This window comes from Leptonychotes weddellii, chromosome 10 (genome assembly GCF_054177405.1).
Source record: "Leptonychotes weddellii isolate Sample4059 chromosome 10, ASM5417740v2, whole genome shotgun sequence".
NCBI classification, from domain to species: domain Eukaryota; kingdom Metazoa; phylum Chordata; class Mammalia; order Carnivora; family Phocidae; genus Leptonychotes; species Leptonychotes weddellii.
In genome coordinates, this window is record NC_138378.1 from 12,716,872 (window position 1) to 12,740,058 (window position 23,187).

The 23,187-nt window shown below is 42.0% G+C and overlaps 2 long non-coding RNA genes and 1 pseudogene across 3 annotated transcripts; all 3 read left to right on the forward strand.

The window, feature by feature from the left end:
- The first annotated feature begins 1,899 nt into the window (after positions 1–1,899).
- Positions 1,900–9,396, forward strand: LOC115943093 (uncharacterized). The gene is made up of 4 exons (XR_004077691.2): positions 1,900–2,284; positions 3,680–3,749; positions 4,428–4,486; positions 9,356–9,396. It is a non-coding gene; the product is annotated as an uncharacterized LOC115943093 (long non-coding RNA).
- A 462-nt stretch (positions 9,397–9,858) lies between these two features.
- LOC145723787 (uncharacterized) lies at positions 9,859–17,610 on the forward strand. 2 transcript variants are annotated; one of them, XR_014149057.1, is made up of 3 exons: positions 9,859–9,949; positions 13,270–13,333; positions 16,136–17,610. It is a non-coding gene; the product is annotated as an uncharacterized LOC145723787 (long non-coding RNA). The 2 variants fall into 2 exon arrangements; XR_014149056.1 differs by lacking the exon at positions 16,136–17,610 and having other exon boundaries at positions 13,270–13,665.
- Positions 10,684–13,333, forward strand: LOC145723736 (uncharacterized; annotated as a pseudogene).
- Positions 17,611–23,187: the final 5,577 nt, after the last annotated feature.

Below are 23,187 nucleotides of genomic sequence, written 5' to 3' on the forward strand. Positions count from 1 at the left end.
TTCTATAGCTATTTGAAATGGTATAGCTACTTGTGGCTGATAAATACTGTGGTCTTCCTCACCAGATTCTGAATAGGCAGATCCCATGAAGGCAGGGACGGTGTTGGGCTTTTTCACTCTTGTTTCCCAGAGCCTAGAACAGTGCCTGGAACATAGCAGGTATCCAGAAATAATTGTTGGGTGATTAAATGATGGATAACGAACAAAGACTAGCTTTAGTTTTAACACTCAAGACCCTCTGCTGTGATTTGGCTTCCAGTTTGAAGAAGGCTTGAGGTGTGGATTGTGACTTATTGGAGTTCTTTGTTGGCAACACAAAGTATCTCTGAATAGCTACACAAAAAAGGAATTTGTTGGAGTTGGTAAGAACCAGAACCAGGATAACTCCAGAGATCTACACAACAGGAATGGGCAATTGCTTCAAGGCTTCCATATCAGACAGACTCGGCTCCACCTAGGCCAGGAGTGGGATGGGCAACTTACTGGCCCATCATTCAATGGCTGCCATTGACAGTTGTATAGGTTTGGCACTGCTCAATTTCAGCAGGTGCTATTCAGCAATCTAAATGGATGAATCCTCTGGAGTTGTGCAGTGTTCCTATGCAAGTGTATGTGGCAGACCTTAATGGAAGTGTGGTAGTTCTCCTGAGGAAAAATGAAGTGATGTTAAGGTAGTATGGATGTAAGGAGGACCAAGAAAACCAACAGATGTCCACCACAGATTAGATGACCAGTTAACAGCAGATGGCAAGATGGCAGAAAGAATGATTTGAGGAAAGACAGAAGTTACTGAGACATTAAGGAAATTTCTAAAAAGAAAAATACTTAATATCAAAAATAAAAATTCCGTATCAACCTGAACCTGTACCTATAAGTAGTGAACATTTAATATTTTCAATTCCAGGGCTTATCTCAATGAAGATCTATTTGTATGTGTGTGTATATTCTATTCTCTCTCTTTACACAGACACACACATTTGAAATTCAAATTAATAGGCCAAGAATGCCTTTATATTTCCATTTCACTTTGTCTATCTTTCATACACAAAATGGAAAAATCATCCATTTTACTTATTCATAGAAAAAATATATATATGCACAAGGGAAAGTCCCTCTTCCTCCTAAATAATCTCATGGATTACCATTGTTAATTTTGGAGCATATCTTTCTAAATTTTATCTAAATGAATACCTACTTAAATGTGCATATCTTTATCTAAACATGTATATGTAAAAGATAAAATTATGCTTCATATATGTTTGCCTATTGTTTTATTTGAGAGTATATCATACTTTTTTTTATTACTGCACTCCCCACTGATAAATTTTCTTTCAGCATGAATTCTTGGATAGATAATGTCTGAATTCCACAATGCTTTCACACATTCAACATGTTTATATGGATCCACCCAAATAGGTGAAGTCTTTCCTGTATTGGTTACATTCTTCTGATTGCTCCCCTACGAGATCTCAGATATAAAGAAGGCTTTCTCACATTTAGAATGTTTGCAGCGTTATTCCCCAGTGTGTTTTCTGATGCTCAGAGGGGAAAAACAGTAGAAAGAGTAAGATAAACGGCTCTGGTGCTCTTTAGGGAAGTTTAGGAGGAAGATAAAGATTTTGGAATCATTAACATGTGGGTGGACATTTCATAGTCTGTAATCTTCGCTTCTCAGCTATAGTCTTCGATGAAGTTAATAGGCAACTTTTCTTCTTGTATTAATGGTTCATAGCAATTCATCAAGCCCGGTTATCAAAGCAGACGCTCCTTGAAGAATTCCTAAGCAGGCGGCGGGGACCGCGGCGCCTTATGGGAAATGTAGTTCAAAAAGGCGCCGACCGGCCCTTGGGGAACCCTGGGAAGGGCGGCCCGGGGCCTGCTTCTGCGCGTGTGCGGATGCTGGCGTTCTGCCTGGCGCTGTTTCTCATTCTCCAGGTTCTTCCGGAGGCGCGTCCTGCAGTCTCCAGTTGGTCGGGTTCCACGCTCACCTGTACTTGGTGCAAAGTGGAAGCGCAGCGGGTGCAACCGCGAGTTAGAAGAAGGACTGGCAGGGGGCTCCGGGCCCTCGGGGGTCGGAGGGAAGGGCGGGGCGGAGCTGGCCCCGGTCCGCGGAGGGTGGACGCGCGCTCTCCTCCATCCCTCGGGAGGGAGTCTCCAAGCGGCTTTCCGCTGGTCCCGGAGAAGAGCGGCGAGAGCCAGGCTGGCCTCCTGTCCCGCAGGCCTCAGGGCGGGCGCGCTCTGCAGCCTTTCTTTGCCTGAAGAAGGTGCTTTGTGAGGGTGAAAGGTTTGTGCATCCAAATGGCTAAAGTCTGATTCCCGAAGTTTCGCTGATGCACTTGGATCTGCAGCCTGCCGGGCTGGGTTGAAAAGTGCTAGAGGGCAGCAGGGAAGTGAGCAAATATTTATTGTGAGAAATAAATACTATTATTATTATGTTAGTTATTTTACACTAAGTATTTGTTAGGAGAAAGATGCGAACTGCAGTTGAAGGGAAGGGCCAGGGTGCAGAATTGACTGGACGAGAAAGAGTTCAGTGAGGGACTTGAGGGTCGGGGCGGAGATGTCGGCAGCATTGCATTAGGTTTTAAGAGCGTGATGTTTGGGTTCAGATCAGGTCCTGTCACAAAACAGCACTGCATCCTTGGGCATGTTATTTAGACTAATCATGTTTCCTCACCTGTAAAATGAGCATAGTAATCATATTTGCCTCACAAGGGTTGTTCCGAGGTAAAATGATCCGAGGGTCGAGCCAAAAATATAGTATGTCCTGGATAAGTATTCCCTGCTATCAGTTTACAAAGAATTTTAGACATTTCATTCAATCTTCCCAACCAAGCTGTGGGGACAGCATTACTTCCCCTGTTGGAGCACATTTAAAAACCTCATTTGCAGAAAGCTAAAGTGAATGGGTTGAGTTTTCAAACTAGGTCTATTTTACTCCTGGTCTCATGATCTCTGCAGTATGCGTTTTCCTCTACCTACACCCATTGAGTTTTCTCTGGCACAGTGACTTGTCCTGTGTGTGTCCTAAGAAGCAATTGTGCCATATGTTTTGATAGACCGTTCGACTTGTTTTCCTTAGGTCACAAGGCGTAATTGAGGCTTCTAGGCTCTTCCTGCTCCTGAAGCATCGTCTCACTTTTCAGCAGCCCTGATTAGATTCTAGAAAAAGTCCAGCTCACCAGGCACTTGACCCTTGGGAGTCCAAGTGTAGGTTCCAGCTAATGGAAATGTGGCTCCAAGGTCCAGGTTGAAACAAAACCATTCCTGTGAAGTAAAAAGCAGCAGTCCCCAGGAACAGAAATCCCACCTGGGAGAACATATTCCTGAACGGAAACCTCTCCCTAGAATTTCAGTGTGGAAGCAGAAGAATCCTTGAAAGGAACGTATTCAAGTTACGGGGCAGAATTTTCCTCTCCAGTGTGAGCAAAGTCTGGATGATAACACCATGTCAGAGACCATGGATATTGTAGCTCAGCAAAACTTTTAGTTCAACTTTCAAAAGAAGGGAAAGAGCAGGGTACAGATGGGACAGGAAAAGACGCTTCCCTGAAGTATTTGTGGGGGTGTGGGTTGGAGGGAAGGGGTACCAGCCATAGCTAAGGAAATAATTTCTCATCCCTTTCCAAGCACATACGTGTCATTCCCTGTAATCTCCACTCTTTCTGTTTATTCTTAGCCACTCAAACCACGTCCACCACCAAACCTGGGATTCATCAAATGTCCCCCTTGTAGAATCACAAGTGGAGGTAAAGAGAAGGTTTTTTAAAACTGTGTAACTTTGCTTTATTTTAAAATTAGGACTCAGGAGGCCAATATCTTCTTCAGTTATGCAGTTGCTAGTGATAGCCAAGAACTGAATTCACATCTCGGTTTCCAGGTCAGGGCTCTGTCCTCTACCACATTTAAGTTAAAACAAGTTTCTTAGCAAAAGATCCTCTGGTGAAACTGCATCTGAGGGAGGCCAGACAAAAAGGCAAACATCTTAAAGCACATGCATTCCTTTCTGAGCTTCTCCTGGATTCTCTGCTCTCAAATGGCTAAAAAATATTAGTAGGAAAATAGGTAAATGACATAATTTCAACATTTTCTGTGCCAATAAGTATTGTAATCCTAGTATTATTTTTAATGTTGGAATCATGTTCCAAACTTTGTATATCCTGAATTTTATTGATCCAATCTATTACTGCACTCAGGTTAGTTTTAATTTTTTCCAAGGCCTAAGTTGACAGTAATTCCATAAAAAAAATAATTGTTTATATTCACTCAGTAAGAAAAGTTCTCTATTATCATTTCAGAATTATAAATGGACAAGTGGATGTTCCTTCACCGGATTGGTCATAAGACCATTTTCTTGATAGGTAATCCTAAGAGCTGCTGAGTTAGCCAGACCTCTCATGACTATATTCCTTTTCTTCCTTACCCAGGTCTGGTATCCCAACTCCTGGCCCTTTCTCAAGAGCATCCGAAAATGAACAAATCCCAGGTAAGTTGTTTAGGGATTTAGTTCCCACATTTTACAGTGGATTTCAAAGACATTTCTAGTAATGTTCATTCAAATGAAATGGTAGAAATATGTAAAATAAAGCATCAGAAAAAAGAGTATCAGATCACTGCTGGAAAAATTGACATAAATATACAGAAATCATATGTTCCTATAGACTTATCCAGAAGGGCCCAGACAATATGAGATAGGTCTTACATTGGCTATTTGAATGGTTTTCCTGTCATTTATATCTAAACATTTTCTTAGATGATCTTTGAATAAATGACACAGGGGCCAGTCTTGCCAAGAACATCGTGAAAGAAATGCAGTGGGTTTCCCGTGACTTTCATATGCAGGCAAAGCTCAGTTATTGGAGGGGACCAATTCATTGTCCTCTGAGTAGACACCATTCAGATGATTCTCTATGATCCAGGGATAAAAATGAGAATAAATGGATCACCTATTCATCAAATAGTGTCCTATAACTATTTCTTTCAGCTCTACTTTTGAAACCGGTTGTAGAGGGAACAATTCAGTCTTCTATCCTGTGGGTAAAACTTCCTCATTTGCTGGTCTCACTTCAACTCACTTCATGCAGTCTTGGATCTGCGCCCCCCGCCCCCACGCTGGATCTGTCCTGGTAAAACTTAGCAGTAGCCTAAATATTTCCAAACCCAGTGGTTTTTTTCCAGTCTGTGCTTTACTGAACTCTGTGTTGCATTTGACAGTATGGCCATCCCCTCCCTGACATGCACCTCTGATGATCTCTGATATCATCCACATGGTTCTCTTCTTGGCTCTCTTTATATCTTTTATAGAATCTTCTTCCCTACATTACTAGCCCATTATTCTTCCTGGGTTTTTTTCATCCCCTTTGTGGTTTTGACATGCAGCTTTTTATGCTCTGAAGTCTTTTTCCACCTCAGCTTGAGACTTGCTGAGCGTCTCTATAAGCACGTCCAGAAGGCCTTTGGAGTCCTCATGTTCAAAATGGAAATAACATTTCCAGTCTTTTCAGTTTGCTTCTTCCTCTTCATTCCCTATCAGTGCCCCTACTATCTGGAAGGTTAGACAGGCCAGATAATGGGGCCCAGCTCAAGCTCTCCTTTTTCTCACCTCCTATATCCAGTTATCAAGTCTTGCGAATGTTGTCTCGTAAACGTTTCTGGAATTTGTTCTTTGTCCTCCATCCCCTCTTCCCCTGCCTCAGTTTTTCTCTCCTGGATTATCATAACTCTCCGTTTGCCTGCCTTCTTCCCTTCCCTACGAGAAGACTTGTTCACGCTGAGTGATCCCCCTAAAATGCCAATCTAGTCATGTCTCTTAATACAGAAATTGCTGCAGTGGTTCCACACCACTTCCAGGCTCTTTCGGTCGTTGGTATGACTGATAAAGCTATTCTTGTCATGACCTGCTTTTTCTTCTTTTTAATTCCTACCACTATGAACCTTTCATTCCACAGCCACATATAGATCAAGCCAGTATATGCCAAACACTATGCACGGCACGATGCTCTTGATACAGCTTGAATAAAAGAGATCTTGTCCCTGTCCTCGGGGAGCTCAGAAGCTGGTGAAGGAGCTAGACATTACACAGACAACACAAAGCATGGTGAGGGGTTCTCACCACCGTCAGACCCAGGACACTTTCTATAATGTCTCTTAGGACACAAACCTCACGTTCACCCATCTCCTTTATCTCTCCGTCAATACTCCACCCATGCCGGGCTGCCCCTCCTATAGACCCAGATAAAACAACACAGGAAGTGGGGTATCTGGAAGTCATCTCGGGGTGAACCTTGACTGAAGGGAAGTGGGAAATGAGAAGCAAGTGGACAGATACGTTCTCACTCCTTTCACTCCTCCACGTACTATCCATGTGGCCCTTGTGGAGAGGTCCCATGCGTTGGCTGAATGCTCCTGCTCAGAGACCTGCTGCCTGTCTGGGCGTGTAGTGAAGTGGTGGGCAGGGTGGTGCCGCCTGTCACCCCTCGTTGCTTACATCCTTTCTTTCCACCCTCACTGCTCTGGCTGGAGCCCCCCATATAAGAGTCAGCTCTGTTTCCTAGACATCCTAGCTAAAACCCATCTTCCCTTCATCTTATTTTGGAAATCATGGGTAATAGAATCTACTTGCATAATTTTTAAAAATCAGTAAAATTCTCTGATGTAAAGGGATAAAAGCAAACTAATTGAATTAATTAATTAAAAAAGGAGTTAATATGTATTTTAGTATGGAACACTCACATACAACTGTACTAAGTCAGAGAGGTAGTCTGATGTGTGTACCTGTAGGTAGAATCACTGTGAATGTGACAGTTAAAAATTCCCACAGATGTGGGTGCAATGTTTCATGATTCAAGTCCCGTGAGCAGGATGGCCATTAGCAGTATTTTTCAAAAGAAGTGGAAATCCCTGAAGTTCCAATCTGAACTAAATACAGTGTTCCCTGTATAAAAAGTATAAAAATACTGTGTGTTCAAATGTAAAATGGAGTATGGTAATATGCTCAGATCATTTTTTTTTAAGATTTTATTTATTTAGACTTACAAAAGAATTAGAAAAATCGTACACAAAGCACACATACCCTTCACTCTGCTTCTCCTGATCTTTGAAAACCACAGCACAGCAATCAAAACCAGGGAAATTACATTAATACAGTGCTACTCTCCATCTTACTGAAATTTTGCCAGTTGTCTGAGGAATGTCCTTTTCAGCTCAGGGATCCAACCTAGGATCCCCCATTGCATTCGGTTGTCATGTCTCCTTAGCCTCCTGCAATCTCGAACAGTCTTTCTCTGTCTCTCGTGACCTTTACTGGCCAGTCGTTTTCTTGGGTTCATTCTAGCCTTTTCTTTTTCTTATTTATAACCTCTTTGTCTGACAGGGAGAAACCTGGCTGTCACAATCTACATTATATTTACTTATTTGCTCATTCAAGTATACACATGAGGTTGTTAAAGAATCGCTGATCCACACCCCATGTGAAAAATGAATTTCCCAACTAGAATGTCACTGCACACAGTTCTTTAGCCTTACACAATGTAGTCAAAACCCTCTTCTCCAAAGTTGCTTACTTTCTTTCTCAAACCCCTTCACTGTAGTTACTTAATTTTATTATAGTTAGGTTCATTTGTTACTGTTTATATTCCATATGGGGCCTCGATTCCACATCCTGGTTGATTATATTTATTTTGGGGGTGTGTGCTATTACCATAGTTCTAAGAATCAGAACTATATGGAAAGATATACTTAGAAAACTGTCACCTCCCCGCATCCATCTCCCCATTCCTGCTCCTCTATTCTTCCCATCTGTTCCCACCTACCTCTGGAAGGTAACCCATTCATTGGTTTCCGGTTTATCTTTTTGTTTATCTTTGTTACACACAAGTGGCTACATGTACAGTTGACCTTTGAACAACATGGATTTGAACTGTGTGGATCCACTTCTATGCAGTTTTTTTTTTTAATTTTATTATGTTAGTCACCATACAGTACATCATTAGTTTTTGATGTGGTGATCCACGATCCATTGTTTTCGCATAACACCCAGTGCTCCATGCAGAGTTTTTTTTTTTTATAAATACAGCACGGTACTATAAATGTATTTTCTCTTCCTTATATTTCTTTTTTTTTTTTTTTTTTTAAAGATTTTATTTATTTATTTGAGAGAGAGAGAATGAGAGACAGAGAGCATGAGAGGGAGGAGGGTCAGAGGGAGAAGCAGACTCCCGGCCGAGCAGGGAGCCTGATGCGGGACTCGATCCCGGGACTCCAAGATCATGACCTGAGCCGAAGGCAGTCACTTAACCAACTGAGCCACCCAGGCGCCCTTCCTTATATTTCTTAATAACATTTTTTTTTCTCTAGCTTAGTTTATTTTATTCAAGGATACAGTATAAAATACATATAACATACAAAGTATGTGTTAATCAGCTGTTTATGTAATCAATAAGGCTCTGGATGAACAGTGGGCTATTAGTAGTTAAGTTTTTGGGGAGAGTCAAAAGTTACACGTGGATTTTCGATTGTGCAGGGGATGAATGCCCCTAATTCCCACGTTGTTCAAGGGTCAGCAGTACATTTTCTTATATCCCCTTCTTTCTTACATTAAAGGTAGCATACTATAGATATTCTTCCACACTTTGCTTTCTTCACTTAACAATATAGCCCGAAAATCACTCCGTATTGGTTCATAGAGGTCTTCTCTGTTATTTACGCCTTCAGTGTGGCTTTTGCTACCACTCTGTCTTCTCCGTCTTCTGAGCTCAGAACCAAATATCCAGCTGGACATCTCTACTTGTATGCTCCACAGACCCAAGCGTAACATTCTAAATAGCAATGCACTAGCTTTCTGTGGTCAGTTCTTTTTTGGTTTTGTCTTCCTGATCTCAGCATACAGTACTACCAGCTGATCATGCAAAATAATCTGGACATTACATTTCCCACAACCAGTTAGAGGCCAAATCCCCTGGTTCCTCATCGTGTAGGGTCTATTCCCTCCTTCCCACCCCCACTAGAACTACCCGTGGGCATGACTCACAGTGCGGTCCTAGCTTTCTTTCCCTCTAATTTGACCTTTAAGCCATTTGCCACTTTTCTAGGGTTGGGGACAGCACACATTGTTTCAAAGGGCCACATGGTCTCTGTCACATCCACTCAACACAGTCTCTGTGGTGTGAAGGCAGGTTGGTAATGTGTCGACCAATGGGCATGGCCTAATTTGGCTCCCAGTGGGCTGGATTTGACCCACAGACTGTAGTTTGCTGACCCCTGTGCTCTAGAGCATTGCTTCTAAAATATAAATTTGATCATAAGACTCCAGTTCTTGCTAACAAATATCTCTATGGATTTCCACTATTCACAACAGCAGTCTCCAAAGTGAAGGGTAGGGAGCACCCCGAGAATCCAATGGGATTCTATTCACCTTGGATTGAACATATTCTTTCGGAGATCAGTTTCATCCAAGGACCTGACTGTGGACTTCACCCGGGAGGAGTGGCAGCAACTGTGTCCTGCTCGGAGGCTCCTGGACAGGGCTGTGATTCTGGAAAACTACAGACAGCTGGTCTCCGTGGGTGAGTGCGGCTCCCCTGTTTAGCTCCCAAGAGCATGCATTTGCTCTGTGTCACAAAAACATGTTGAATTTAATTATTTAGCCTTGAGCATCAGGAAGAAAGATGATTTAGGCAGTAGAACTCTGTGTGTGTATCCACTGCCCCTCCCAACCTTCCTCCAAATGTTCTAGCTTTATTGATGAATTGCTGGGCATCCTCATCACGTAGCTTCTAAAGCTGTGCTCTCTTCATCCTTCAGAGTCCCTGAAGTCCAAAGAGCTTGGTCCAAGTTCTGTGTTATTTCCCATTAACAGGGTATCATGTTAGCAAACCAGATGTGATCTTCAAACTGGAGCAAGGAGAAGAGCCACGGATAGTGGAGGAATTCTCAGGTCAGAACTACCCAGGTGAGTAACTGATCAGAGTAGGTGGAAACCAGTGGAAAGGAGAGTTCCAAAGCCGTTACTGATCATAGTTGGCATCTTTGTAAGTTTCTCAGGAATCTCTTTTTATAGGCCCCAGACCTTGGGAGGTAATGGAGGATTAGATCATTGTCATGCTGCAGATACATAAAACATCATCCCCAAATAAATGTACTCTTCTCTTTAATTGAAAAATTTATAAAGATTTTTGCCACTAAGTTACGTATCCCCAGAACCCAGTCCCTCCCTCACCGTACCTTCCACATTATTTCTGTGGCATTCTCTGTTGCCTACCTGACCACCCCCCCACCGACCATTGTCATAGACTTGTTGTATATTCAGACATTCATAGATCTATCTTGAGAGAAATAAATCTTGGGGCGCCTGGGTGGCTCAGTCGGTGAAGCGTCCGACTTTTGATTTCAGCTCAGGTCACGATCTCTGGGTTGTGAGATCAAGCTCCACGTTGGGCTCCACGCTCTGCACAGAGTCTGCTTAAGGTTCTCTCTGTCCTTTTGCCCCTCCCCGCCTCTAAAAAAGAAAAAGAAATCTTGCTTGGTTTACATGATCTGACTAGTTACTTTCCATTTTTCTCTCTATCCTTTAACTGAGAAATTGCAGTTTCACTTTCCTTTCTCAGCCCCACGAGGGTGGGGACTGTGGTGAGGCAAACAAGGTGTCTCGGGCACAAATTTAAGAAAACACTCACTCTCAGGGTCATGCAGGTGCTCTAGACGTCATGCTTGCCTCACCGTAGTCCCCGCCCTGCTCAGCCCACATTCTCCTTTTTATTTGTGCTAATTCCAGAGTTCCCATGTCACTGCCAAAATTTCAGATTCACACCTGCTTTTTGTTTCTTTGACAAGGGTCAGTGAGGTCTGTGTGTCCAGGTCTCACTGTCTCCCTGTCTTCTCCAAGTGCTTCCTTGACTCCTGCCTATCTTACTCAGGCCTCTGTCAGCCTTACCCGCAGTTTGCATTGTGCTCACTGTTCCCTGTGACTGTCTTACTCGTTCTGTGCCAAAGGTAGTTTCCTCTTCCCTTCACCCTATGAAACAGGCTGGGGGGTTGAGTGGGGGTTTGGTTTTGGTTTGGTTTTTGGTTTGGTTTTCCCCTAAATCAACCACAGAGGAGATTTTGCCCTTGAAATGTCCTTAATTCTGGGAGGCTGGGCCTGAAGTCGAATCCCCCACTGCAAGGCAGTTGTAACTCTTATTTCATAGCAAATGTGTAAGGGCTCACAAGTTACTGTTAATTGTGCTCTTTCCTAGAAGTTGGTGATGTCTTAGAGAAAGACAAGGAAATCCAAAGCAGCATTTGAGGCAAATTTTATGCCTCAATAATAAAACACTGATTACAGAAAGAAATAATGTATTTGGGAAAACATTTAATCTGGGCATGAATATTGTTCCCTCAAGAAAAATATCCTACAAATATGATCCCTGTGGAGCCAATTTGAAAACTAATTCAGAAGTAATTGTTGCAATGAAAAGCTATTTAAAAAATTTTTTAAATTGTTTGTTTTTAAGATTCTATTTATTTATTTGAGACAGAGAGGGAGAGAGAACACAAGTGGTGGGGAGGGGCAGAGGGAGAGGCAGACTCCTCAGCAAAGAGCCCGACGTGGAGCTCGATCCCAGGACCCCGAGATCATGACCCAAGTGGAAGGCAGACGCCTAAGCAACTGAGCCACCCAGGCACCCCAGAAAAGCTATTTTAAAAAGATTCCTGATGAATACAGTGGATATAGGAAACTACCACTCTAAGTGTGAGAAAAGTCATTCTGGAGTAAAAAAACAAAACAAAACAAAAACCACAAATATGATCCAGTTAGGAAAGCCAAAAGTCGAAATGAAGACTTTATTCTGCACCAGAACATTCAGACTTTGAAATAACAACCTCTTGACTGTCATAAATGGGGGGAAACCTTCTTCAGAAGGGCAGCTCATTACACAGAAGAGGGTGTGTGCAGAAAGGAAATCAAATGAATGCAGTGAATGTAGCAAAACCTTTTCTAAGAAGCCCACCCTAGTTGTACATAGAGAACTCATACAGGGGAGAAACCCTATGAATGCAGTCAATGTGGAAAATTTCTGTGTGCTAAATTGGCCTTCATTGCACATCACATGACTCAAAGAGGAGAGAAATCTTCCATATGTAATGAATGTGGGACATTTCTCTGTCATGAGTCCACCCTCACTATACATCAGAGAACTCACAGAGGAGAGAAACATGGTGTGTTTAATAAATGTGGTAGAACATTCATGGTGAAGTCAGACCGCAACAAACATAAGAGAACACACACAAAGGAGAATCTCTTTGAGTGTAATGAACGTGGGGATGCCATCAGCAAAAACTCACACCTTGTTGAACACGGAAGAGACCTCACGCGTGTGTTGAATGTGTGAGAACCTGCTGCCAGAAGTCAGCCCTCACTCACCATCAGAGGACACACACACAGGAGAGAGACCCGAGGAGTGTAACGAATGTGGGAAAACCTTCTCCCAGAACCTTCATTGAATATCAGTGAACTCACACTGGGGAGAAACTACATGGTTGTAACAAATGTGGGAAATCCTCCTGCCGTAAGTCAGCCTTTAGAGTACATCGGAGAATTCACACAGGAGAGAAACCCTATGAATGGAGTGAATGTGGAAAAACCTACCGTCGGCTGAGGACTCTTACTGAACATCAGAAAATACACACAGGGGAGAAACCCTATGAATGTAATAAATGCAAGAGAACATTGTGCCACAAATCAAACTTCCTTTTACATCAGAAAGCTCCTAAGGGGTAAATTCCGGAGAAGCAATGACCAACAAAGTAACACATCAAATAATTTACAGAATGCTAAAGCCTTATAAAAATGCACAGAGGAGCGAAATCTTATAAATGCAATTAATGTGAGACATTTTTCTGCCATATATCAGCCCTTATTACAACATCAGAGAACTCACACAGGAGAGAAATAGAGTGTGTTTAATCCATGTGGTGAAACATTCGGTGTGAGTTATTAAAACATTCCACAATCAGACTTTATGCCAAGTGTGCCTCCCTTTTAAAATAATGAAACATTATTTAAGTGAAATTAGTCAAGTCTTCCCCACACTGTTACTTGACAATATATGTGATGAGGTGTGAGGATCTAACCTTATTTCATTACAAATCGGTATCAATTGTTCCTACGATAATTAATTTACAATCTTTCAATTTATGGTGTTTTCAATGCTCAGATTAGACAGGTTGGTTTTGTCTTCCCGGACTCCTTAGCCTTTTAGTAACAGATTCTTACCCCTTTATCTGCAGAGGCGCCAACTAAGAGGACTTACTGGTACTCCACCCCCCAGGCCCCACAGTGGGAATGCCACTGGTAAGCATTTGATAAAGCCGAGCTCACCAAAGCCCTCGTGGGACTTTTGTGATGAGAGATAGACACGGGACAGCTAATATGTGATCCTGAAGCTCCCTGCAGCCAAGTCAAGAAAAGAGCAATTGCACTAGGAAAAGAAAAATGCAGAGAGAAGCAGATTTGAGTAGTAAAGAGAATGCTGATGGTGTTTGAATCCAGAAAGGGTTGGTCCCCCTGGTGTTGGTGTTGCTTGGTATCCACTCACCCCTATTCTGTCAGTGGTTTGAATATGTCAACAGACAGGGTTCCTGTTTCTGTTTCTTTTTTCTAATAAATGTGTTCATTGAAGTGTTCTTTAGAATTCGCTTACCAAATTCTGAGGGGAAAAAAAGGCCTCTGTAATGCCAATTAGAATTACGTTGGATGTATACATGCAGGAAGGCAGGATTGCCATTAAGTTAGTAGGAGATGTTTTTCCTTCAAATCCTCATGTCCGTGGGTGGGATTTTTCCCTAAGCCCGTTCCTGGCCTCTGCCACATTGTGCATTCTGCCCCAGGGAAGATGAAGCGGGTTTATCCAAGTGGTAAAATTGGCATATATATACATCCGCAGGTGTGTAGGCATGTATTATGAATATGTACATATATGTAAATGTACGTGTGTCTATATGTGTGTGTGTTGCTCTTTTTCTTGAAACTTACTCATAGTTACTTCAAAGCCTTGGTTGCTATTGAGAATGGATTTTATTATCTTTCACTTTAAAACTATATTCTTGGGGTGCCCGGGTGGCTCAGTTGGTTAAACATCTGACTCTTGATCTCAGCTTGGGTCTTAATATCACGGTCATGAGTTTGAGCCCCACACTGGGCTCCATGCTGGGCATGGGGCCTACTTAAAAAAAACAAAAAAACTATATTCTTTATTGATGGAATTTTTTCTTAAATTGTACCAAAGTTGTCTATATTTTCCCCTCAGTTCTAGTACTTTCTTGCTTTGTATGTTTCAGAGATTTTCATGTGCTAAAGGTCTGCATGTTAGCTATCTGTCCAGTTATGCCCTCTGCTTCCCTGCTTGCTTTGGGTTCTGTGGCAACACAAGATTCTGCCCATTACTGTATTGTTTTTCTTTATTGTTTATATTTAACATTATACAGATGGAAAAACTATGTGTTGGGAAGAATGTTTTTCAAATCTGATAGAAACGGTAAATCTACAAATCCAAGAAATTCATTGAACCCCAAGCAGGGTAAAAACAAAACCACAAGGCACATCAAAGTCAAATTTCAAGACCTGTAAAAATCAAAGCCAAATTTAATAAAGAGAAAAATCTTAAAAGTAGCCAAACGCAAAAAAAGGACATTGCATAGAGGGTATATTTGTTTTCTACAGGGGCCATAACAAGTACCATAAACTGGGTGGTTTGTAACAACAGAAATCTATTGTACCACAGTTCTGAAGTCTAGAAGTCTGAGGACGAGGGATCGCAGGGCCTTGCTCCCTTCTGAAGGTTCTTGGGCAGAATGTGCCCCAGGCCTCTCTCCTGCATTCTGGTAGTTCCGTGGCTCATGAGAGCATCACCCAGTCTTCACGTGGCATTCTCCCTTCCTGCACGTCTGTGTCCAAATTTCCCCTTTATGTAAAGATACTAGTCGCATTGGACCAGGGCCCACTCTACTCCAGTATGACCTCATCTTAACTAATTAAGTTGCAAATAAGGTCACATCCTGAGGTGTTGGGGGTTAGTGCTTCAACCCATAACGCAGGGTAATATATTAGTTATCTATTGCTGTGTAACGAATTGCCCCCAAACTTAGCAACTTAAAGACAGCAACCAACATTGATTATCTCACTGAGTTTCTGTAGTTCAGGAATCTGGAAGCAACGGAGGTGGTTCTGGCTCAGGGTCTTTCATGAGTTAGCCATCAAGATGTTGATCAGAGTCGCAGTCATTTCCAGACTTGACTGGGGCTGAAGGGTCCACTTCCAACATGGCTCCCTTGCATGGCTGTTAGCTGGAGGCCTCCGTTCTTCGTCACTTGACCTCTTCATAGAGCTTCTTTAGTGGCCTCACCACATGATGACTGGCAATCCCCAGAGTGAGGGACCCAAGAGAGAGCAAGGCAGAAGCCACAGTTTCCCTTTAGCCTAGCTGTGGAAGTGATAACTATCATAATCCCCGGGTTGTATTGGTCACACAGACCCACCTTGATATTAGGTGGGAGGGGACCCCACAAAGGCAGGAAAGCAGGAGATGGGGACTACTGGGGCCATCTTAGAGGCTGGCTACCACAGGTAACCACAGCACAAATGGAGTGGTTTCAAGAACGATGGGAGGAGACACACGGGGAGCAATGAATACAAACAACTCTTTCAAGAAGTTGTACTAAAGGTAAGAGAAATGGCCTGGTAGCTCGAGGGAGGGGTGTACTGGGGAAGGTAGAGCAGCCTGTCTACTGACTCATGCCAGCAAGGAGAGCCAGCAGATAAGCCACAACATATGTGAGCTACAGAAGCCTTTCTGAGCAAAAAAACCAAATGACAGCTGCTATGATGTGAATGCATCCTCCCCAAATTTATATGCTGAATCCTTGCCCACAAAGGTGATGGTATTAGGAAGTAGGGCCTTTGGGAGATAATGTGGGATCCATGTTCCTACGGAAGAGACCCCCTGGGATCGAGCCCCGTGTCTGTTGCCCTGCTCAGTGAGGAGTCTGCTTCTCCCTTTCCCTCTGCCCCTCCCCCCCACTCGGTGCTCATTCTCTCTCTCTCTCACCTCTCAAATAAATAAATAAAATCTTTTTTAAAAAATTTAAAATTTTTCAGAAAAAGAAAGAGACCCCCCAAGAGACCCTTCTCCCCTTCCACCATGTGAGGACACAGTGGGAAGGCCCCAGTTGTGAACCAGGAAGAGAACCCTCACCAGAAGAACCTTCATCTTGGACTTCTCAGCCTCCAGAACTTGGAGAAATAAATTTCTGTGGCTTGTAAGCTACCCAGTCTGACATTTTGTCACAGCGGCTCAAATGGACTCTGATAACTACTTCTCCACCTCCACCCTTCCAAATTTCACCTAAGACCTCACTGGAAATGTACAGGGAAGGGAACTCTGGGGAATATAGCTCAGCCAAGCCAACGTGACACATTACAAGGTCATCACATTCCCCTGTTCTCTTCAAGGTAGGAACAGTGGACACTTCCCCCTGTTGCTAGCTAGCCCTGTGTGTCCCCCACCATCCTTGTCAGTTTCCCCCAGCCCTGCCCACACTTGTAGAGAATCTCTTCATCCCATTTTCTTTCATGCCTTTTGAATGCACTGCTTCCTAACAGGACTGATTGCATATTTGGTGCCAGAAGTGGCCCCAGGAAACAGACTGTCAGAATGGAAATAATAAGATCCTGGAGTGGCAGAGGCCAGGTGTCAGGACCCAACCCTTGGAGACACAGTGGACAGTGATCATAACATGCCTTAGGGCAGAGTGGTAATCAGAGGATTTTGGCCTGCTGGTGACAGCTAATTGGTCATGGAGACTCGAATATGGGCAGCCTTCTAAGGTATAGCTTGACCTACAAGTGGAAAATGTCTGGGTCTCCCGGACAGAAGCCTGATGAGTGATTATAGTGGAGATTCACTGTACCTTCTTCAGTTCCCAAACCTAAGTCCACTCCTAGGCCCAAAGTAGCTTCAGGGAGGACCTTTGAATAAGGGCCTGCAATGTACCCATAGGAGACAGTGGGAGTCTTCCTCCAGGCCTTCCCAGAGGGAGATGTGGTTATTTACCAGCGTAACTATGCCCTGGAGAAAGGGAAATACTCGGACCTCCAAGGGTCATTAGGTGTTGGCTCCAATATAATGCTATTTCTTTGATTCCCAAACACCGCCATGTCAGAGTAGGGACTTCTGTAATGGTCACGAGACAGATGGAGTTTGGGCCTGAGTCTACCTCGCAAAGGATTTATTTCCATCAGTTGAACCACAAGCCCATCCTGTGGTTATTTCCTCAGAATGTGTAATAGAGACAGACTTAGCAGCCGGCAGATTTCCTGTCTATGAAGGTATTACATTGATACTCTTGTAGCCCATGATAATCTAGTTTGGTAATTTTTAAATTTAGACCCTCCCCACCCGAATCCCCAAATCGTCTGAGAGGTAGCAACTGATTTCATGTAAATATCCAACATTGCTTGTATGGTGTACAGAGATTACAGTATGCTGTGTACTTCAATTTTGCATTCTGCGCAAGTTGAATGGTCTTCACAGAGATAATTTAATCTTTAATAAAGTTAAAACATTCATCTAATAGTAATTATCATTGACTGGCTTTTGACCTCATCTTGGTTATATCTGCAAAGGTTTTATTCCTAAATAAGGTCACATTTGCAGGTACCAGGGTGTGAGAGAATAGAAAAGATGTATATTGATTTCTGCTCCCAGTTCCTGGCACAGAGCTCCTAAATCCTTTAGAGTCTCATAGCTGACAGTGGTGTCTTTTCTTTTAATGAGGGAGCTCTTGGCGGGCTCCTGGTTGGGGGATAGTCACCAGAAAGACTAAGCCATGGTTAGAAGCTTGGAATTTTCAGCCCACACCCCATTCTCCAGAGAGGGGAGAGGGGCTGAAAATTGAGTTAATGATCCATCACGCCTACACAATGAGGCCTCCTTAAAAATCCCAATCGCATGGGCTTTGGAGACCTTCCAGGTTGATGAACATATGGGGGTGCTGGGAGAGTGGTGCCCCCGGAAAGGACATGGAAGCCCCATACCTCTTCTCTCACATACTTGGTCCTACACCTCTCTTCCAGTAGGATGTTCATCTGTACCCTTTGTTATTTTTATTTTTTTTTCTTTTTTAAATATTTTATTTATTTATTCATGAGAGACAGAGAGAGAGAGAGAGAGAAGCAGGCTCCCAAGGAGCAGGGAGCCCGATGTGGGACTCGATCCCAGGACCCTGGGACCGTGACCCGAGCCGAAGGCAGACGCTTAACCACCTGAGCCACCCAGGCGCCCCCTTTGTTATTTTTTTATAATAAACTGGTAAGCAGCAGTAAACTTTTCCTGGGTTTTATGATCTGTGCTACCAAATTAATCAAACTGTAGAAGGGGCCATAGACCTCTGATTCATAGCTGATGGGTCAGCACAGGTGACAACCTGGACTTGTGATTGGCCCCGGGGCGGGGGGGGGCAAGAGCCCTTAACCCGTAGGATCTGACACTATCTTATCTCCAAGTAAATAGCATCAGAATTGAGCTAAATTAGAGGACACCTGGCTCACGTCACAGAGTTGCTTGGTGTGGGAATCCCCCCCCAACAGCCAGTGTCAAAAGTGTCATGAGTGTGGTAGTCGTGTGAGAGTAATGGAGAAACCCCCTGCACATGGGGGTGAAGACTTAAACCTAAGTCAGCCCACAAACAGGTTATATCCTCAAATGTGTGACGATGAAAACGCAATGTAAATAAGGATTTAATGACTAAAAACAAACACATTAGCTGTATATACACTAGGTTAGTGTTCAGATGACATTTTAAGCTTAAATACAAGCATTTATAACTTCTCCCTTCTTTATCATACCAACAACTCCAGTTACTTAAATGATATAAATATCTCATGGTTTGTTTTTTTTTTAAAGATTTTATTTGTTTATTTGACAGAGAGAGACACAGCGAGAGACGGAACACAAGCAGGGGGAGTGGGAGAGGGAGAAGCAGGCTTCCCGCCGAGCAGGGAGCCCGATGCGGGACTCGATCCCAGGACCCTGGGATCATGACCTGAGCTGAAGGCAGATGCTCAACGGCTGAACCACCCAGGCGCCCCTCAGATGGTTTTGATATTAAAATCCAATTGGAAATAAACAGAAAACAAAAATTTGTGCTGGAATTCTTAGAATGTCTTAAATAGGCTAACTTTTGCATAATGGCTAGCCTTTCATTTTTTCTCTTTCATATAATTGGAGAATTATGGCTTATAATTAGTGGTAGCCCCCAGGAAACATGGCAGCAGATCCAAAGAATAGATGTTAAGAATTTTTTATTGCGATCTAGGTTTCTATTGAGTCTAGTGATGGCAAATTTGGAGTTCTAGACTTTTCAGAACAAGCTGTTCTAGTCTGTTCTATGAAGCTTCTTTCTTTTCTCTTCTTCTAATACAGCCTTTAGAATGATCAATTTGACCCTGATAGGAGCCATGTTGGAAATCTTAAGGTTTGAAACACATGAAATAGCTCCTGTTTAGTTTTAACTCTAACCGAGAATTTTAAGAACCAGAATTAGTAAGGAGCCCAGTGCCCAATTTTTTTCTCTTTATCCCAATAACCACTTCTGTTTCCATAGTTGTATTGATAATGTTTCTTCTGTACTCATTTTAAAACTCAATTCAGTTGCATTTTCAGCTTATATATAACTTAACCTTTAAAGCTATAAGGGGTCTTATTTGCAAAAGGTAACCTATATGTATGTCACTTACTTAGAGATAAACACATAATAAGACAAGGAGGGGCCACATCTGGGGATCACAACAATTTAGTTCTGTGGTAGCCACTGTAATATCTGGGAAAGGAGAGAGAGGTGAGAATGACTCCCCCCGCAAAGAAGAAACTGAATGTTGTCTTCCCATCACTTTCTGTGCATTGGGGCCAGTCCTTAAACAGACTTGTTAGACCACTCCTGTCCCACTTGGCTGAACGTGGCCAAGTTGCCACAGTGGTGATAGGAACAGATGGAGGGAAGTGTGATTAGATTTCTGACCCAAGGCCTGAATGGATTCAACATTATACACCAGTGTTAGCATATAATAGAAAACTTAGCATTTATTCATTAAAGCATACAGGAAATCAACTTATTTCAAATAACACTACAAGTAATAGATTCTCCGTGTCCTGAATCTAACTAGAATTGGTGCAATTTGTCCACCCCTTTTTGGTTCTCTAAATACATCTAAGGATGGTGCTAACTATTCAGGGAAGCTGGGAGTTCCAGAGTTCTATCCATTCAGACTAACAGCAGAAGCCCTCACCGCCCCCCTACCCCGCAACCAGTGACCTTTAGATTTCTCATGTCTACCCTCTTAACTCTTTATCCTTTAGCTTCTTTAGTCATGATTAGCTTTTCATTTTTCACTGTCCCCTGGCAAAGTTTCTTCTTTTCTGATAGTTGTGATTCCAAAGAGAAGGCTTTTGTTTTCCTTATTTATGCTTAGATTCGCGTTGCACCATCTCCCTACAAAAGTTTACATTTTTAGACAGCTGCCTCCATTGAAAATACACTTTTTATTCATCCAGCGAAAACAGAATATGAACAGACAACAAAATAAATGTCCTTTTCGCTCCATCTCTTAGCCTACTTCTCATGATAGGAACAGCCTTATCCAATTTCAAGTTCCGGTTGAACACATTTAGCCATTTTTGCTCGAAGAACCAAGTCCGTGCAATATAGTACATTTCTAATCACATCTCCCCGTTTCTTCACCATATACTTATTTCTATTTCTCAAATATTTTACACAGAATTGGGCTTTGACTAAAAACCTTTCCACATTGATCTCTTTTGTTAGAATTGGAGATTGAACCCAAAGGTAAGTGCTTTCTAAATGCCTTTCTGCATCTTCTGTATTTTTAGGGTTTCTTTTTATCATGAGTTTTCTGATGTCGAGTAAGTTTTGAGTTTAAGCTAAAAGCTTTTCCACATTGATCACATACAAAAGGTTTCTCCCCGGTATGGATTTTCTTGTGTTTATTAAGATTTGAATTATTGTTAAAAACCTTCTGACATTCATTACATTTATAGAGTTTCTCTTTGGTGTGAATGTTTTTATGTCGATGAAAGTCTGAGCAATAGCGAAAGGTCTTTTGGCATTCGTCACACGTAAAAGGCTTCTCTTCAGAATGAATTTTCTGATGTTTAGTAAGGTTTGAGTGATATTTAAAGGTTTTTTTACAAACATTACAGTGGTAAGGCCTCTCTCCAGTATGAGTTCTTCGATGTTGAGTTAGATCTGAGAAACGGACAAAGGTCTTTTTACAACTGCTACACATGTTGTATTTCTCTCCAGTATGGAGGTGTTGATGACGTTGAAGATCTATGTGCTGGGTAAAGGTCTTTTTACATTCATTACATGAAAAGGGCCTCTCTCCAGTATGAATTTTCTGATGTTTTTTAAGATTTGAGCTGCTTTTGTAGGATTTCTCACAGTCGTTACATTTGTAGGGTCTCTCTCCAGTATGAACTCTTTGATGTAGGATAAATTTCGAGTATGGACTGAAGTCCTTTTTACAATAATTACACGTATAATATTTCTTTCTAATATGAATTTTTTGGTGTTGCATTTTTTCTGAGAAACTGTCAAAGGCCCTCCCACAAGACTTACAGGTAAAGAGTTTCTTTTGAGTGGGAGGTTTGTGATGGAGAATCAGGTTCGGTCTCTTGCCGATGTGAAATCTCTCGTGGGTCTTAAAGGAGGAGAGAAACCTGAAGGCCTTCTGACACACACCACAAGTGTATGGCTTCAGTCCACTGTGCACGTTCTGGTGTTGAATAAACTTGGAAGTGCTGTTAAAGGTTTTACCACATTGGTTACACTCCAAGCATTGATCTAGAATATACATTCTTTGGAGTGTTGTAAATGATGAGCAATGCCTAAAGGCCTTTGTGTTTTCACCCTGCCTGTGGGCTTTCTCTACCTTGTGAATTCTCTGATGTCCAGTAAGATGGGAGATATGATTGAAAGACATGCTGCAGTCCTCACATTCATAACACTGGACAGAAGTACAATTTTTTTTATATTTAGCCTGGTGAGAGCTTTGTCTGACAATATTCTCAGATTCATTAAGGGCATGATAATTCACCAGTGCTGGCTGACATGCTAGTAGGAAAACAATAGGAGGAAAATAAAATTAAATCCAGGCATTACAACAAACATCAAGATCATTAGTAAGTGGGGTATAGGAGAAGAGAACGTCTCAGTGACTGGGAACTTCAGAGAGGTAGGACAGGAAGTGGGGGTGGAGGAATGAGACGTGTTCTCCAAGTATAAGAATTTAAGTGATCAACATGTGGCCCATGAAAAATTTCTGTAAATTTGAAATACTTATATTTGTGACTGTTAAAAAAAAAAAAAGTAGTTAAAATTGTAATTACCAAAACAGAAAAGCTTAAAGAATCTAAAGAGAATCACATGAAATTCTAAACAGGGACCAAAGGTTGATTTTCCTTAAGGTTCTTTAAAATAGCTCTGTATAGATCTAGCAACTTGTGAAAGTGATTATACTTTAAGTGTTTTCCTTTGAACAACAAAATTGGGGGTCTTTATATGAGTAAATATAAATCTGGTTCATCAATTTTACTGATATATATCAGTATGTATATTTATATATATCAGTAAAACTGATATGTATATTTTATATATTATGTATTTTACTTTGTGACAGGGTCATTATCGATTGGGCCAGTGTTCTACTTGGATATTTGAGTTGTATTTCGGTTATTGCTAAGAACACCAAGAATAGCTTATATATACATCTTGATTATATTTTGAAATATATTCTAGGCACAGATTCGTCAAAGGGAGTCGCAATTTTTGATATATACACACACACACCACACTCAAGTTTTATACTGCATGAGCACATCATTGTATTTTATAACCTCCCACTCTGTCAAACTTACCTTTTTTTGTCAAACTGTGGGGTTATAAGTTCTAACTTTCTATAACAAAGAAATCTAAATTAAGATTGGTTAATTGCTAGGAAAAAAATTTGAGTATTTCTGTAGAACATAGGAAGTATTATATAGGTTAATAAGTTCAAAATGTTACACCATTGACAAGACAGAGAACTAGCATGGGTTTCTGTTATCCTCCTCATCCTAGATCTTGAGAGGCTAC